Below are 17149 nucleotides of genomic sequence, written 5' to 3' on the forward strand. Positions count from 1 at the left end.
ACTATGTAAAAATCTAACACCTTGAAATGATTTATGCTCCCTACAATGTTGTTACTCTAAGCCTATAAAACTATCTCATGATAAATTGTAACTCAAATTTGAGGCATTTTCTTTTATAAATTGGCAAAATATTTGGTTAACATTTAAGAGAGGTAAGGAAGTATCATGACACTTGGCATTAGAGAGGCTGCAATTCAAATCCCAGATCTGTAATTTTCTGTACCGAGTGCTCTGGGTCTATTACTTAACCTCTAAATCATCAGCTTTATCAGCTGAAAATGTATTCTGATACCATCTACCTCACAGGAATGTAGAATATGTAAGGATATAGAAAGAATTTAGCACACTGTATCACACTACTTCTAGAGTTTTCTTAAGTTTAATTAATCTTCTAGATTTAATACTTTACTATTTACTTAAAATCTAAGATGGGCTTAAGAGAAAAAACTTCAAAACATGAGAATTTGTTTATGTTTTACCCTTCAATTTATGGATTATGAAGATTTCCTGTCAAAATGAAATCATGAATTATGAGGGTTCAGGATGGTGAGAATAAATGATAGTAATTGAAAATAAAAAGTTCTAATTCAGTATGTTAAAAGATAAGCACAGGCATGTTAAAAATGTTAAGAGTTTGAGCAAAAATTTATTCCATTTGGGCAGCACCAAACTGGCAGAGGTTAGGAACACTCTACCAACAGGGAAGGAGTTCTACTGAGAAGACAAGGAAGCAAAGTAAGGAAGTTATTTGATTGGCTTAAGTGGTTGCCTTATTTGGGAAAGCTTAACTGGCTATGATTTGTTATCCGTAGGTTTCATTTTCTTAAACCTTGAGGAGTTTATAGGCTTAGGTTTTGGTTTGTTTGTGTACATGCTGAGGCATTAGAACCACCTCAGTCTAATGGTCTCCTTGTTTAATTAACTGGTATATTCTTTTTCTTTAACTTTAAAAGACATGTTTTTTTTTTCCTGTGGCATTATTTTTATTTGCATCATATTATTTTCCTGTTGAATTTAGTTATGTTTTTCTCCTTACACCCTTCATGAATTTGATTTTTGGCCAGGAAGAAAACATGTCCATTGGCAGATTCCACCTACTTCCACCACCTTAAGCTAGTGTTAAAGAAGATGTCTGTTTTTTAGAAAAACATTTATTTGGTCACCAATATATCTTAGTTCAACAGCATTCATATTCAGAAGATGTACAGCACGCTAATCACGAAGAACAATATCGTTATCTGTTCTAGTGACTACAAGATAATTTATATCTAGTGATAGACACATTCAAAATTACATTAATTATATTATTAACACTTTTAATTAGGTTCAAATATACTTTCTTCATTTACAAAACAAACTGAAAAGATCCCCCAGCTCACTATCTCTTGCTATTTATTCCCCAGGAAGATTTATCAAATGCTATAAAAGCTATGAATTGGAATTAACTTGAGCTTTGTTTTCTTAGCTACTCTCTCCCCTCCCTACACCACCAATAAAATCTTAATAACAAAATAATTTCATGCATTATTTCCAGTTACCTCCCTTTCATTTTCTGGTCTCATATTGAGACCAGTATGCAAACCAAGGAATTAGAAGTATGGAGCTAGCTATCCCCTTCCCCCTGATCTCTTAGAAAAAAATCAACCCCATTCACAAGAGTTTTCTTTTGATATTGTAGTAATCATGACCAAATCACTGTGGCATTGTTGCTTGTGTCACTTGGGAAAGAAAACAGAAATGCTCTCTGCTAGTTAGATTTACATGACTTCCTTTAGAAAGAAGAGAATAATTTATTTTTAAATGAAGTGAGCATTAGCCTAGGGTTTATGATGGTAGCCAGGCACACAGATGGTTTCTTTGTTTATATTTACCTGATGTAACAGAGATAAAAAATGCAAGTGGAGTCCTGGATTCTACCCTCCCATTAATGCACTTTGAGGCTCTGGTCAGAAAATGACAGGTTGACCAGAAAAAAAATGAAAACACTTTTAATCTATAATATTTTGTAAAGGTCATATGGAAAAATAATGATGTTGTGAAAGTGACACTAGCTCTGAAGACCTGTTACAGCTATCAACAAGACCATCAATTCAGTATAAGACAATAAATATTTCTGGCTTCAAAGTCCTCATGATCTCTGAGATTTCTTCCACATCTACAGTTCTAGATTCTTACAATCACAAAGAAATGGGTTCTTGTCATATACTTTTAACTTACTGTGGAATTGTTTTCTTCTTTCAGGAGCTGAATATGATTCCATTTTCAAGAAACCTCTTACCTTTCATTATTTTTCTCATCTTTTCCTCTTGATTTGTGAAAGGATAAGCTGTATGAGGTCTGTTGTATGCTGAAGTGATTAAGAAACCAGATTCTGCAGTCAAAATTGCTAGATTTCATATCCAGGCTTTTCTGCACATTGTTATGTACTTTAGATAAGATACTTAGCTGTTCTGTTACTTAGCTTTTGTCAAAAGAAATGGGGGTAATCATAGGGCCTACCTTCCAGGGTCTCTCAGCATTTTGCTTGTATCAGCACCTGGCACTTGGCACATAGTAAGTATTCCATAGATACTAATGTTGTTTTGAGGGTAACCCAGCCTAGTGAATAATACCATGGAGTCCTCTTTTAAGAGAAAGTCTTTCTTAAGCACTCAAATAAAACTTTGGGTAACCATTCTTAACTTTGGGTAATCATCTATACCTGTACAAATAGAATTAAATTTCCCTTTTCTCCATCTGTGAGGACTTGGCCTCAGCACAGGTTGAAATGTACAAAATTTTTTCTTGAGTTGATTTATCTGTCACTTACCACTCCACCTTCACAGATGTTATAGGGAAATTCTGGAGGCTGGAGTTTACTGTTCTTTGGTTTCCCTCTATTTTTATAAATCTCCTCAGCAAAGTATGTATTAAAACTATGCTTTCCTAAGCATATTTAAAAAGGCACAATATCATTTGTCATAAAAGGATTACAAATTAAAGCAACAATGAGCTGCCATTGTATACCTATTAAAATAGCTAAAATTTAAAAAAAATGAAGAGGATGTAGGGCAATAGGAACTCTCATTCATTGCTGGTAGGAATTCAAAATAACACAGCCCTTTTGGAAGACAGTTTGCTAGATTTTTACAAACCTAAACATAGTCTTAGCATATAATCCAGCAGTTGTGCTCCTGGTTATATATTCAATTCAGCTGATACACAAAAATCTGCTTTTGAATGTTTACAGCTGCTTTATTTATGATAACAGAAAACTGGAAACAAGATATCCTTCAGTCGATGAATGGATAAACTGTGGTACATCCATTCAATGGAATAGTATTCAGTGTTGAAGAGAAATGAGCTATCAAACCAAAATTAGGCATGGAAGAAACTTAAATGCATATTTCTAAGTGAATAAAAAAAGCAACATACTGTATGATTTCAATTACTTGACATTCCAGACAGGCAAAACTATTGAGACAGTAAAATGATTTGTGGTTGCCAGGGGCTAGCAGAGAGGGATAGGCATGAACAGGTGAAGCACAGGGGCAGTAAAATTATTCTGTATGATACCAGGATGGTGGATACATGACATTATGAATTTGTCAAAACTCACAGAACTTTACAACACAAAGAGTAAACTGTTAATATATGCAAATTTATTGACATATATACACTAATACGTATAAAATGGATAACTGATAAGAACCTGCTGTATAAAAAAATAAATAAAACAAAATTAAAAAAAAAATCATTGAGGAGGTCAGGGGATCCCAGGAAGATATGTGGACATGATAAGAGAATCTAACTGTACTTCAAATATATGAGACAACCTCAATGAAGGCAGAGTGGGGAAAAGTGCTGACCTAAGTAACTTTATAAATGGGTGATGTCTCTAAGACTAAAAGCAAAAGGAACAGCACATAATCTAATTGTACTGTACTCTAATTGATAAAGTTATAAACCCAGGGAAGGGGGCACCAATTAACAATTCTAAAACTACTATATATATCTATAGATGGTGTAGATATAAATATATATACTGAATTGAAAAATTTAGGTAAATGAATGACAGATGGTGGGAGACAGATTTCTCACTGTTGGAATAGGAATTCACAGATAAGTAAAAGAAGGAGGCTAACACCTTCTATGCAATAACAAATTAGAGATGGAGACAACAGTATGAAGTTTAGCTTAATATAGATGTATAAGGTTACATTTAGGGATATCTAAGGATATGTATATAAAATGGGAAAGCAGGTATGAGGTATATGCAAATCTTCTGTATTATCTGCTCAATTATTTTGTAGATCAAAAACTTTTTTAAATAATAAAGATTATAATTAAAGAAAAATTCTGCTTTTCATATTGCCTCCATATTTCTTCCAAAACTATTCCTCTCCTCCTTCTATTTTATACCTATAGGGAAACACTTATTTACATGTCAGTTGACAAAAATAAAATCAACGTCAGACACACTATACATTTTGTCTTACTTATTGCCTTGATATCTATAAATTCCATTGGAAAAGAGGATTTGTTTGTTTTGTTCACTACAGATTCCCCAGGGCTTTGAATATTGTCAGATAAACAATTGATAATGTTTTAGCATAAGAATATCCCTAAATAATGCATGATAAATATTTAATGGGATATACTTATGGTATAAAAATACTCATTGTCTACAATTCAAATTTAACTTAGCATCCTGGAATTTCTTTTTTTTTTTCCTGATTGGTTATTTTATTGTTGTTTTTTCTAAACCTGTTAACCCTACTTGCAACTTATACAACTTTGGAGACCTTCTTAGTCTCTTTGGGTTGCTATAATGAAATGTCACAGACTGGGTAACTTAAGAACAAGACAAATTTATGTCCCATGGTTCTGGAGGCTGGGAAGTCTAAGGTCAAGGTGCCAGCATTGTTGCCTCTGGTAAAGGGTTGCTTCCTGGTTCATAGTCAATACCATCTCTCTGTGTCCTCACATGGTGAAAGAGTCTAGGAATCTCTCCAGAACCTCTTTTATAAGGGCACTAATCCCATTTATGAGGGTTCTATGCTCATGACTTAAGCATCTCCTAAAGAGCCTATCTCCTGATACCATTATCTTTGATGCTTAGGATATCAGCCTATGAATTTTAGGGAGGACCCAAACAGTCAGACCTTAGTAGAGACCCACTTTATAAATAATGCAAAATTTCAAATTAAAATTTTTTATGTGGCCCAGGAATGACCCATACAAATGAGGATCCCAAAACTCAAACTTCATTAACATGAAATATCTGCTTGTCTACAGGAAAAGAGCTGCCCTTCTCCAATCCAAATGGAGTTTATAGAATGCATATCAGAGCAGCTTCACCACCTCTTCCAGCTGCCATTGACAAAAATTTCTGAAGAGCCTCACCAGGTCAACTCTTTAGGAGCCTTTGTTTTGACACGTTGTAAATTAAGTTCCGTTGCTCTCACCATAGTGTCTATTATCTCTTGATGATCCCTTAACTCCAGTACATTAATGGAAACTATGTGCCATACTATCAAGAAGAGAAGCCTCCTTAAAGGTCAATTAGTCTCTAGAGAAAAGAGCCAAATTGTGATCTCATTGGCACATAACAAGTTTTCAAATACTGGGAATTATCAACAAAACGTTTGTCCTAGGGAATTTCAAAAGAAATACTCTGCAAAGAGATACAGAAGCAAACATTAGCTTTGCAAAAGGATCACCATCAAATGTGAACCCTCAGTCTTCCTAGAAACAGATAGCAGGCCCCACTGCCTCCAGAGAGTGGTAATGGCTGCAGAGGATGGGAAGCAAGACTCAGAAACAGACTAAGATGGAACGAAACCCTGGAGGATAAAGAGGTTGCCTCCAGGGCCCAGTATCTAAAAAACCTACCATATCCAGAGGTGAGGGGTCTTCTCCTCCCTGTCTTGGCATTAAGCCTTTCTCTTTGGGCAGCTTTCTCTCTAGTATTAAATCTTCCTTCCCTGGCTACTGCACAGTTCACAGCTGAAAGACTTGCCTAGTAACCTATATTATATTGAAGAGATAATGTGTGAATCAAGATTACTTGAAAAAAAATGGAGGATTACTTTTGTGTGTGTGTGTTTGTGTGTGTGTTTAAGAATTGCTTCAAATCTGGGAGACTATTAAAGCTCAAAAGAAAGGAAGGACAGAGAAAAGTGTGTCCCCATCTTAGATGTGAAGCCATCCTCATGGGTCCTATTTTAAACTCACTACTTATTTGAAATTTGGAGTTCATGTTATAGAGTAAAACTTTGCATTTTCTTCTGAAGCACTCATCCCCTTCTTCTTTCTCCATCCTTCTCTCCTACTCAGTCTTCTTTTTAAAATTAACTTTGAAGAGATGACTTGAAGCTTTAGCATTAAAAACATAAATCAATCAGTTAAAAATGCTTTATTTTTATATGGAATGTCAGATTGGTTAATGAAAACAAAAAATGAGTAGTGGTTTAGAGTCAACCCTATTTCAGTTCCTCAAAATGTTTAAATCATCATATGGTGAATCATAATGCTTTTTTTTAAATTTACTTTTTCACTCTTTGCTTTTTGGCCCACCTCTTCCTTCCACTATTATTATTTTGGACTTTTCCCTACCTTCAAGAAGCTATTTATATTTCCCTATCTTTATTTCCATTTTAACTAATCAGACTGATAGCAGAAAAGTTGAATTTTATGGTCATGAAGTTCATTGCCATTTGCCGAAACTTTCTCATTCTTGGCTTGTTGCTTTCTCCAGAATTGGTACCAAACTCTGGGTCTGGGTGACATTTGGAGTCAAAAATTTCTCATATTTTGTAAAAATTAAGAAAACAGGTATCTAGAGAGTTCAAAACAGATAAAGGAAAACAATGCAGGCTAAGCACAATACCCAAAAGGAAATGAGGCCTTATTTATTTATTTATTAAATAAGGTCTTTTAAATTCAGCATCCACAGAATCGTAAATATAGGATTACTGTGTTTCTAACTTAGCATGATCATGTGAGGTCCTATGCATCCAAAGGCAGAAGTTGCATTCAAAGGCAGAAGTTGCACCCAAGGCTATACCAGGCTGGATTAACTTTCCATTGACCGTGATGTTGGTGAGTTTTTTTTTTTAAGTCTTCAACATGCAAAATTGCACTTTGCTTTTCCCTGTTCACCTAGTGTCATCCTTACCAGCTACACATGTTTGACTACCTCTGTGCATCATAGCGATCTTAGTCCAGGCATCCTCATGTAAGATTATTCTCAAGGCAAGCAGGCTAATTACTGTGCACTTTAAGCAGCTGAGTTAAAATTAACTGCAGCCAAATATTTGTCAACATTCAGTAAACAAATTTTTGCTCATTTATCTCCTTCACATATATATGTTTTTCCTCTCGCCAATAAAAGACAGCACAGTGTAGACAGAAAAAAAATTCTGCATGCATCTTGAAGCAGGGTGGCCTGGTTTTGAATATGCTTTCTACAGTTATTAGTTAAATGGATTTCTGGTAAATCACCTATTATCTATTAGCCCCCACTATAAGAGAAAAAGTGCCCAGCACTGAGATGATGCTTAAAAATAGTGACTATCATTCATTCTCTCTTAATGAACACTCCTTTGTCACCTTCCCTCCAACCTGCTTTAACTTTGATTCCTAGCATCCTTATTCCTTATTGGGAAAGAATTTCCTTTCTTGAACATGGGTTAAAGGCAGCAAGAACAGAGCAGAGTCATGCTGCAACCCTATACAAAGAGGGCTTTAGCACAGTCTTTGGGCTCTCAGGCACTGTCCCTGGTCAGGTGTTCCATTAGTTTTAACACTGTACTCTTCACTATACTCTTTTCTAAAGCCTCTCACATACAGTTGCCCCTCTGGGGAGCCAGATCTGACAAGGTTGAAACTGTGGTAATAAAGTTTACTTATCAGTGATGATGGTATTTAATAATTGCATTCTCACTGGGAACAAATTTCCTAGAGAAATCATCTTGCTTCATTGCAATATGTGAATGATGAGACTAGTAACATCTTACATGAGAAAATTTAAAACTCCGGGATGAAACTTTTCCCAGAAAATGTTTATTGTATTTACATAAGTCATGGGAACCTTCTGTTTGGGTCAGAAGAAGATAGTGGATTTTGAATTGTCTTTGAGGTGGGAACGTATGTATGTGTATAGCTGATTCACTTTGTTGTAGGGCAGAGGCTAACACACCATTGTGGAGCAATTGTACTCCAATCAAGATGTAAAAATATAAAATAAAATAAGGTCTCAAAATATAGTCAGTTCCCCCAGGGAGTAAGGGATGGATCAGTGCATCCAAGGGGTCAGGGAAATGGATTCATTTTACCAGGAATTAAAGTTGAAGAATATACTTGGATATAAACTAGTCTTAAATTTGGGAAAACAAACAGTCTTCAGTCTTTGAATTTCTTTCCAGATTAAATATCACTGATGATTTTTTTCTCTCTTCATTAGAATGCATGGTTGCTCCAATTTAACATAAAGATGAAAAGAATGCCAACTAAAGAGAATGTCATCGAAGCAGATCTGGAAGAATTTAACCTTATTTCTCAGTACCAACATTAGTGCTCAGGCTTTTCTTAGGAAGTAAGATCCAACCCTATTTTCCCAGCTCTTTTTAGGATTACTTGTAACCATGATAGTTCTGGTGTGCTCTGGGAGTGATTCCAAGTGAAAATTTGTACGGAGTGTTTGTGTGTGTGTGTGCAATTTTAAACAACACGTATAAAGGACGGTGTGTCAAGTTTGCCTTGAACCCTTTTCCACATTTATTATTATCACCCTTGGTTTGGGAACTGCATTATGTTGTGGAATAGAGATGCAGGAAAGCACGATGCCAGGGTTTTAGTTAAGATTAAATACGTTATGAAAACGTTATCTTAGACTGTTACAGCTAGGCTGATGATAGAAAAAAAGTATCATACCTTTAGTTATCATCACATGCTCCTTGTTTATCTATTTCTTTCTTTTCAAACTAAGAAAAGAAATGAGGTACCGTGGACAAAAGGACAAGGGAACACTAGATGTTTGCAGATCTTGAGAAATCAAGCTCTATCCTGCAGTGTCATGCTTAACAAGTGAAGTGTGCCTTTTACAGTGGGGAAAAAAAAAAGTCTGGAAATCAAAGTCAAGACACATCTCTAGATAGATGAAGACATTCACTTCCAAGAAGGTCTTTGGGTGGTTGTAAATTTAGTGTTTTTAAATGACACATTATAACAACTGCTTAGTGAGAGTCCAGCCATTTTCACTTTCTCCTTGTGCACGATTAGCTGAAGCTGGTTTGACAGAAGTACTTGATGAGAATTTCTTCAAGAATGCCTTCCTGTGTGATGTTTCAGAGGTCTTCTCTTCTTTAGGCAGTCAGATCTTTATTTTATATTGACATGCTTAATTTAATTTTTTTCTTTGAAAGGATAAAAAGGATATCCTTTTCTTGAAAAGGATAGTACTACAATTAGAAATGAATATTTAATAAATTTCAAAAACAGAGTTATTTCATGGCCAGTATTCTCTTTTCACAATGCAATAAAGTTAGAAATTATTAACAGAACTGGAAACAAAAGAAAAAGAAAAAAGAAAAACTCTAAAATGTTATCACCTGGTAATTAAAAAATAATAAGTAATCTAAAGCATCAGTATCAATGGGTTCAAATAAAAATGAAAGCCATAATTGTCTAACATGAATAAAATGGTAATAATTAAGACATTTTAAATCAGAACATATGGGAAGAATAAACAAGGACAAAAGGAAAATTCAGTCTTTAATGTATGTATTAATAAATGAAATAATGTAAATATCAGACTTCAAGCTTTACAAAACAATAAAAAAATGAAAGAAAGGAACCAAAGAGAAATAAATACAAATAAAACCAAAATAAAACAGGATAGGAAATGAACAAACAAAAATCTTTAAAACTATCAAATATCCAAGATCTTGTTCATTGAGAGGAAGGAACAAATGAATCCTAAGTAAATAATAAAGGGAAAAAAGGAAAGAAAACCAAATGTGCAAAACAATAAATTATAATGTTGAATTACCAAAGATACAGGGGAAATCAAAACACCACCAGGGACAATTTTCTCAGCTTTATATAAATCTGGATGAAATATATGATTTTCAAGGAAATAGAAATTACCAAAATTTACCCTATGGGAGGTAGAAATTCTAAAGAGATCAATCATTACCAAAGAAGAAATAGAAAATAAATAAGATGCTCATAATTCTTGAGAGTAAATCCTAAGAATTTTCATCACAAAGAAATTTTTTTCTTTTTCTTTTCTTTCGTATCCATGTGAAATGATCAATGTCCACTAAACTTATTGTGGTAATCATTTCATAATGAGAAATGGCATGTGTAATGATTCCCACTCGGTCACTGGCTATTATAACAAAAGCTGCTAGACATTTAGGCTGTAGTGAATGGAGGAAAATGTTAAAAGTCTATGGTAAAACCATCCATGGACTATTACATAGCCATTGAGTATTATGCTGTTTATATGAACTAAAATTCAAGCTGCACAGTTTAGGGCATGCTATCATTTGTTTAAAGAATAAGAATAAAAAGGAATGCATGTGTGTAAAAATTATATAAAAGGAACAAATATGCATAGAAAATTATAGAGGATAAAATATTTCTACAACAGTTTTAGAAGAATATTTTTTAAAAAGACAAAAGTGGTCCCTGAAGGAAAACTTGTATGGGAGGGCTATTGTGTCCAACTACATTAGATAAACTTGGTGTAAGAATATTAAAGTTACAAAAACAAAAATTTAGAAATGGAAAGTTCAAGAGTTCATTTCTATAATTTTTAGGGAGTTCTTAAATATACAAAATTTATGTTTTCCCAAATTATAGTATTAGTCCATACTATTATTGCTAACCAAGACATTAAACCAAAACAAAACTTATTTTGGTCTAAGTTTCAAATCAAATGTGATTTAACTCAAACAAGTAAATCCTCATAAATCTCACATGTAACTTATTGTGAATTCTTTTGCAGGCTTGAAAAGACTTATTATTATTTTTTTTTAATAATATGAAGACAACAGATATCTGATACTCAGGTGTAGTTCTAGGTTTTGTAGAAACAGGAACGTATACTTTGGGTAAAGGATTTCAACATATGTATTTCGGGGGGGGATTTAAATATTTAGTCTATTGCAATTTTTATACTTTTCTAATGAAAAAAAGGACCATTTAGAAATTTCCCTCTGATACACCTAAATCTTTTAGTTGATAGTATAAGAGAAATTAATATATAGAATTAATTTTTAAAGACTGATAGAATTAGCAAATATAGAGTGATCTCCTTGACAAGCAGTTATACAGTAACTTTTCCAAATTTTCTGTTCATTAACAGGAAACTCACAAAGATGGTGTGCAGCCTTTTTTTCCCCAAATTAATTCAATTTATTTCCTATATATATCTTTGATTTGACCTCACAAAAATACTTCTTTCCAGTTTGGAACTTTCTCTTTTACCTGAACATAAACTGGTCTGCTCCCTTTTGAATATAATATTTAGAAGAACTTCTGAACTACTTTGCTCTAGGAAGGAGAAAATGGTAAATAATCACACATCCTGTTAAGGAATGAAAATTTTACTACATTTAAATGAAATAAGACAATGGCGTTCAATTCATGAAAAATGCTTTGGATTAGTGTTGTTGATTAATGGAGAAATTGTTACTTTTTTATTTGTGAGAAGTTAGAATTTGATCTTGAAGAATTGCAGGTGTTATCATTGAGTCAGCAGGGGACACTAATTGAAAATAATGCATTTTCAGATGGAAAATTTTTAGACACCTGAAAATTTCTAGTAGAGCTTTGCACCAACTTGATTATCATCAGATACTTTTCTAAACTTTATGGCAGCTGAACTTAATTGTGTACCTGTTCCTTGTCTGTACTGTTGTTCCTTCTAATGGGAATCACACCAATCGTTGATTCTCTCAAGACCTCCCACCCCACCATAGTTCATCAGTCATTCTGTCTTTACCCCCAGTGAAATCCTTTAATTGTCTGTTCCTCAATGTGGCACCTATAGACATTTCAATTAACAGCAGGGGAATGCACACTTAACTTGTAAAAACACATGATTGTATACATTTTTGCCACTTTTAGAACTAAAGATTATGAAGGGAAGAAAATGAAAGAGGGAACGGAAGACTGAGGGGTACATTAAATGTAGAATCTGTTTCCTGAATAAATTGGTCAGTGAAGGATTTACATTTCCTGCCTCTAACCCAGCACATTTCTCCATGAAAGTGAACTATAGGAAGAAGCAGTACTCTTAATTAAAGAGGGAAAGATGACCATTTTCAAGAAGCTGAAGAATTTTCCCCTCTTCCAATATATAATATAGTTATGAAGAACAAGTTTAAGCATGAATTGTTAGTGGACAAGTGAACAACAAGGAAAAATGTCCCTTAGCTTGGCAGACAGATCTTTGCCTCTGTCCTCAGAGTGTGACTCTATGGCCTGTTTCCTGTTATTCTCCTTTATCTTCCTATCCTCCCCTATTCCTGACTTCCATAGCATTTATGCTAAAATGTATCAGCTCAGGCTCAGGGCACCTAGCTGTCAACCCTAGCCACACAACTTACTGTGGTAACTAGTTCTCCAAAGGTGGCCTTTGTGCGCATCTCTTCCCCAAATTCATATTCTTGTATAGCCCCCCTGCACAGGGAATCTGGACTGGGCCTATAACTCACTTTGGTCAACAAAATACAGTAGAAGTGAAGCTATTTCAGTTGCAGGTAAAAGCCTTAAGAAAACATGGCAGCTCTTGTTTTTGTGCTTTGGGGAGCCCTGAGGTCCCATGTAAAATATCTGGTTACCCTGCTCAAGAGACCACATAGGGACAGCAACCACTTGTCTGTGAAGCGACCCATAGACTCCATAGAGAAGCAGGTCCAACCTTCCAGCTATCCCCACAAACACACCAGATATGCCAGATCATCTGGAACACTCCAGCCCACTCGAACCAAAAGAATACTCCAGCTGAGCCCAGTCATGCTAGAATCATGAAAAACAAAACAAAACAAAAAACCTTGTTTTTTAAATTTTAAGCTACTGAGTCTCAGTTTGGATTGTTTGATAGCAATAGATTATTGAAACACACACTAACTGTGAAAGCTTGGGAGTCACTTGACTTTATTAATTATCTCGTTTTAAAATTGGAATTCTAATAATAACAATTAGTTCATGGGGTTGGTGTATTAAATTAGCAAGACATGAAAAACTCTTGGATCCATATTTAGCATATAATTGTCCCCAATAAAATATTTATTATTACTTTCCTGGCTTTTCACAATTCTCCAAATTTTCTAGGCCATTTGATTGCACTTGTTTGACTTGGTCTTATCCTCATATGGTGGTTAGATGACAAAGAATATCTGTGAAAGCCTGAATTTACATTCTCATTTGGTCATTCACTATTGCAGAAATTTCTTTGATCATTGTCTGCAGAATGGCCGTAGTAACACCTGTCTCTGATTGCTGGTAGGAGGTTCGAAAATGTTAATATATGTGAGGAATTTACGTATATTAGTAACTTAATAACAATAGCAGTTATCAAATGGGCACAAGTATTAGTCTTTGGACAAATATCTCTTCCGTGAAGTCTTCCCATGTTCCTATATGCAAAATTCTTTCCTCTTACTTCTGTGATCCCAAAGTAATCTGTAAAATGCCTCATGATATATACAAGAACCTCATGTTTTCATTTGTCTGTATCAGTGTCTGTTCAAATGAACTGTGAATTCCTCAAGGAGAAATTGACTTAGAGTCATGACTTAGTCATTCTACATAATGTGCTTATGTTATAGAATATTTCCAGTAATCAATGTCTGCCCCCACCCCCTGCCTTTTTTTCTTTTGCCTGCCTGGGATGTGATACTCTTCTGTCCCTGAGGAATTAACTGCTGTATAAATCTTGGTAGAAGGCAGAACCTTACTTCTCATTTTAAAAACAATAAATTCCACCACTCAGTCTTCTCAACTCTTTGCAGCAAGGGAATGGACATGGTTTCACCAGTTAGATAGGATACTTGTATCCATGATTTTCACCCTGGAGTAAGTGACCCAAAGAGGAATAGAACATTCATTTCAGTGCAGGCAACAGGGTGACTCAGGCAGACAGGGTGACTCAGGCAGGTGACTCAGGCAGGTGACTCAGGCAGCAGTGTGATGGTGACTGTCATGGGTGCCCAGCAGCAGTAACAACAATGTCCCAACCTGATTCTCCCTGTGAGTGGGAGGGCTGTGGTGCTCACCACTTACCCACTACAGGTTCCTGACACTTCCACAGCCTGATTCTCCAGGCTTCCCTTAGTTAGTGCCTGTGAGATCTTTGTTATTCTCTTCTAAATTCATTTTCTTCTTAACCTCCCAGAAGTGACATTAGCTGTTTGCAGCCAAGAACTATGACTAGCACAATACCCTTGGGAATAGAATCCTTGGAAGACTGGCAATAATGGGAATCCATAAAAGAGAAAGTTAGTAAGATTTTGTCTAATGAGAAAAATTGAGAGAGGAGGATAAAAGAGAAAATAGTCACAGAAGGAAAAAGAACAAATAGACAAGATAGTAGACAAGCACGGCTCTTTATGTAGTTGTCGAATTCTTGGAAGGTGAATAATAGAGGAAATAACAGCAACGGTACAAGAAAGGCAGTCATAGCAAAGAAGGAAAAGTCTCAGAGGTAAGACTTCTGCTCATCTTCAAACATCTCAAATGAGGCCAGGATCATGTCATTAGGAGAACTAGAGAAACACATTGGCCAAATTCTCAGATGGATGTCTTATTAGCATTTACATTGTTTAGCTTTACTGAAAGATTAAACACTTCATCAAATCGGCTATCTACTTCTCAAAAGTCCTTTATGTCAACTGCACAATGGAAAGGTGAGAGAAAAAACTGATCAATGTACACTCCATCGTTAAGTGTGTTTATTGCTTCTCTATTATCGGTCTGGAACATACAAGAGAGAAATGGAAATAATCAGTTGCTGGGGAGTTTTTGGTTCGGCAGAGTCAAAACCACAGCAGAGTGGAACTGTGAAACTTTAATGTATATTTTAAGAGGAACATGTGAATAAGATTTGATTTAAAAAATGAAGATGAATCATTCTTGTAACAACTCACAAGTATTTTTCAAAGTGAAGTGTTCAGATCCACTGAGAAGGAAGAATGATGTATATACAGAGAATTGCACTCACAAATATCTTTATTTTCTTCCCAGTGATTCAGCAGCCCTGGGTGGGAAGGGGATGAGAGAAGATAATACAGAGCGACACACATCTGGTTTTCTTAACCTCAACTAGGACATTCTTCACTCTGCCTAGGTCATTGCCGTAATACAGTTTCTCCTCTGAATTCCTGGATCCCATGTCATTCTAACACAGGATACAGCACACAATATCATGGCCATTTGTTTATGTTTTATATCCCCAATTAACCTTAAGAGGAGGGACTTGACTTAAAATGTTTTTATCACCCAACCGCAGAGGTAATAAAAAATGACACAGTAAAGGTGTTATTTTACCAATCGATAAATTTTTGCCAAGAGCCAGAAAAAATATGTTTAAAATCAATTTAAATATTTACCTCAGAGTCTGAAAATGCTTTCAAAGTGATAGGTAATTTGGGGAGGAAGAATGACATCTAAAGAAAATTGTCCCTTTACTTGCAACATCTCAACATTTCTGTAGAGTGGTTTAATTCTACTTACAGAATGCCAGTTAACAGGAGGAACAGGAGGAACAGCCCACATGGTCTGTCCTTAATTTAATAAATGCAGCATTTGGCCAAATTTGTTTCTTCTTGCCTTTAAAGCAGTTGTTGTCTATATTGGTTGTGATGAACTGCCTAACACCAATGTTGCACAGTATAAAAAAAAGTAAAACATTAAATAAAACAACCTTGAGCCAAGGCCTTCCAACCTAAGTATTCCAGAGCCAAGTGCATTAATTTGCACACAGTAGGCACTTAATAAATATGTGTTAGTTTGGTTTATAGCAAATATTACTTCAGACACTGAGTATACATGATTTCTAAAAATAAAAAATGTATAAACAAACAAAAAAGTGAATTAATTCATTTTTAAATGATGCCATTTTCCCAAATAAAATTATAATTCAATATTATTAATGAACAGTTTTCTGCTTTATTCAATTTGAGTCAGTGAGAATGTTCTCCTGGCAACAGAATGTCTCCAACCTATTCTTAATTTGATCCTTGTCTGCTCTATTCTGAGGTGAAAGGCAGATTGTGCAGGCCCCTGGGCTCTCTACTTCTTCTTGCTGTAAAAATGCTTATCATGTCCACCATTTAAAAAGTGCTGGGGCATCACTACTCCTTCATTTGTTGGAGGTCAAACTAAGTCCTTTTTAACATGGTTCAGACTAAGTAGAGTAACTTCTTTTTCCATTATTTCTTCATGTTAAATGATCCAGACACCATCTAACTTCAAGGACTGCTTATTTCTCAGCAATATAAATGAGAATCGTGTTACCTTAACTCTGAAGCAACTGGATATTGGTGGCGAGGGTTTCTCTAACGTGTCACTCCACTGCCCATCCCTAAACCTTTTGTGACCAGGCTGAAATGAATGGAGACTGTGTTGATTTCCTTACCAGAGGAGGAGGGCTGATGCAGCAGGCACTTCCTGTAAGATGTTATGGACTCTTCTCCAAACATATTGTGAGGGACATCCCCGACCTGCTGAGAGACAGCGGAAGAAGGTATCATGTCTGTTTTGATAAGGAGTTTCTAATCCAAGCAGAAATACACAAAGTAGGGCTGCCCTGATCCTCCACTCTCTCCCACCTCCTCCTTTAACCAGTGTCATTTTAACCCTTTTGGTGTGGCATAAAGTATATTTGCTCTGCCCTCTGTCATATAGGTCATGGGTTGAATTGATATGTTGAGAATCAAACCCCCAGTATCTAAGAATGTGATTTTTTTTGGGGGGGGGGGGAGAGGGAGAATAGTGTCTTTACAGAGGCAATCAAGTTAAATGAAGTCATTAAAGAGGGCCCTAATCCAATATGCCTGGCATCCTTATGAAAAACAGCAATTTGGACACAGAGATAGACACACACAGAGGAAGACAATGTGATAACAGAGGCAGAGATTAGAATAATGCAGCT

This window comes from Leucopleurus acutus (genome assembly GCF_964270905.1).
Source record: "Leucopleurus acutus genome assembly, chromosome: 1".
NCBI lineage: Eukaryota > Metazoa > Chordata > Mammalia > Artiodactyla > Delphinidae > Leucopleurus > Leucopleurus acutus.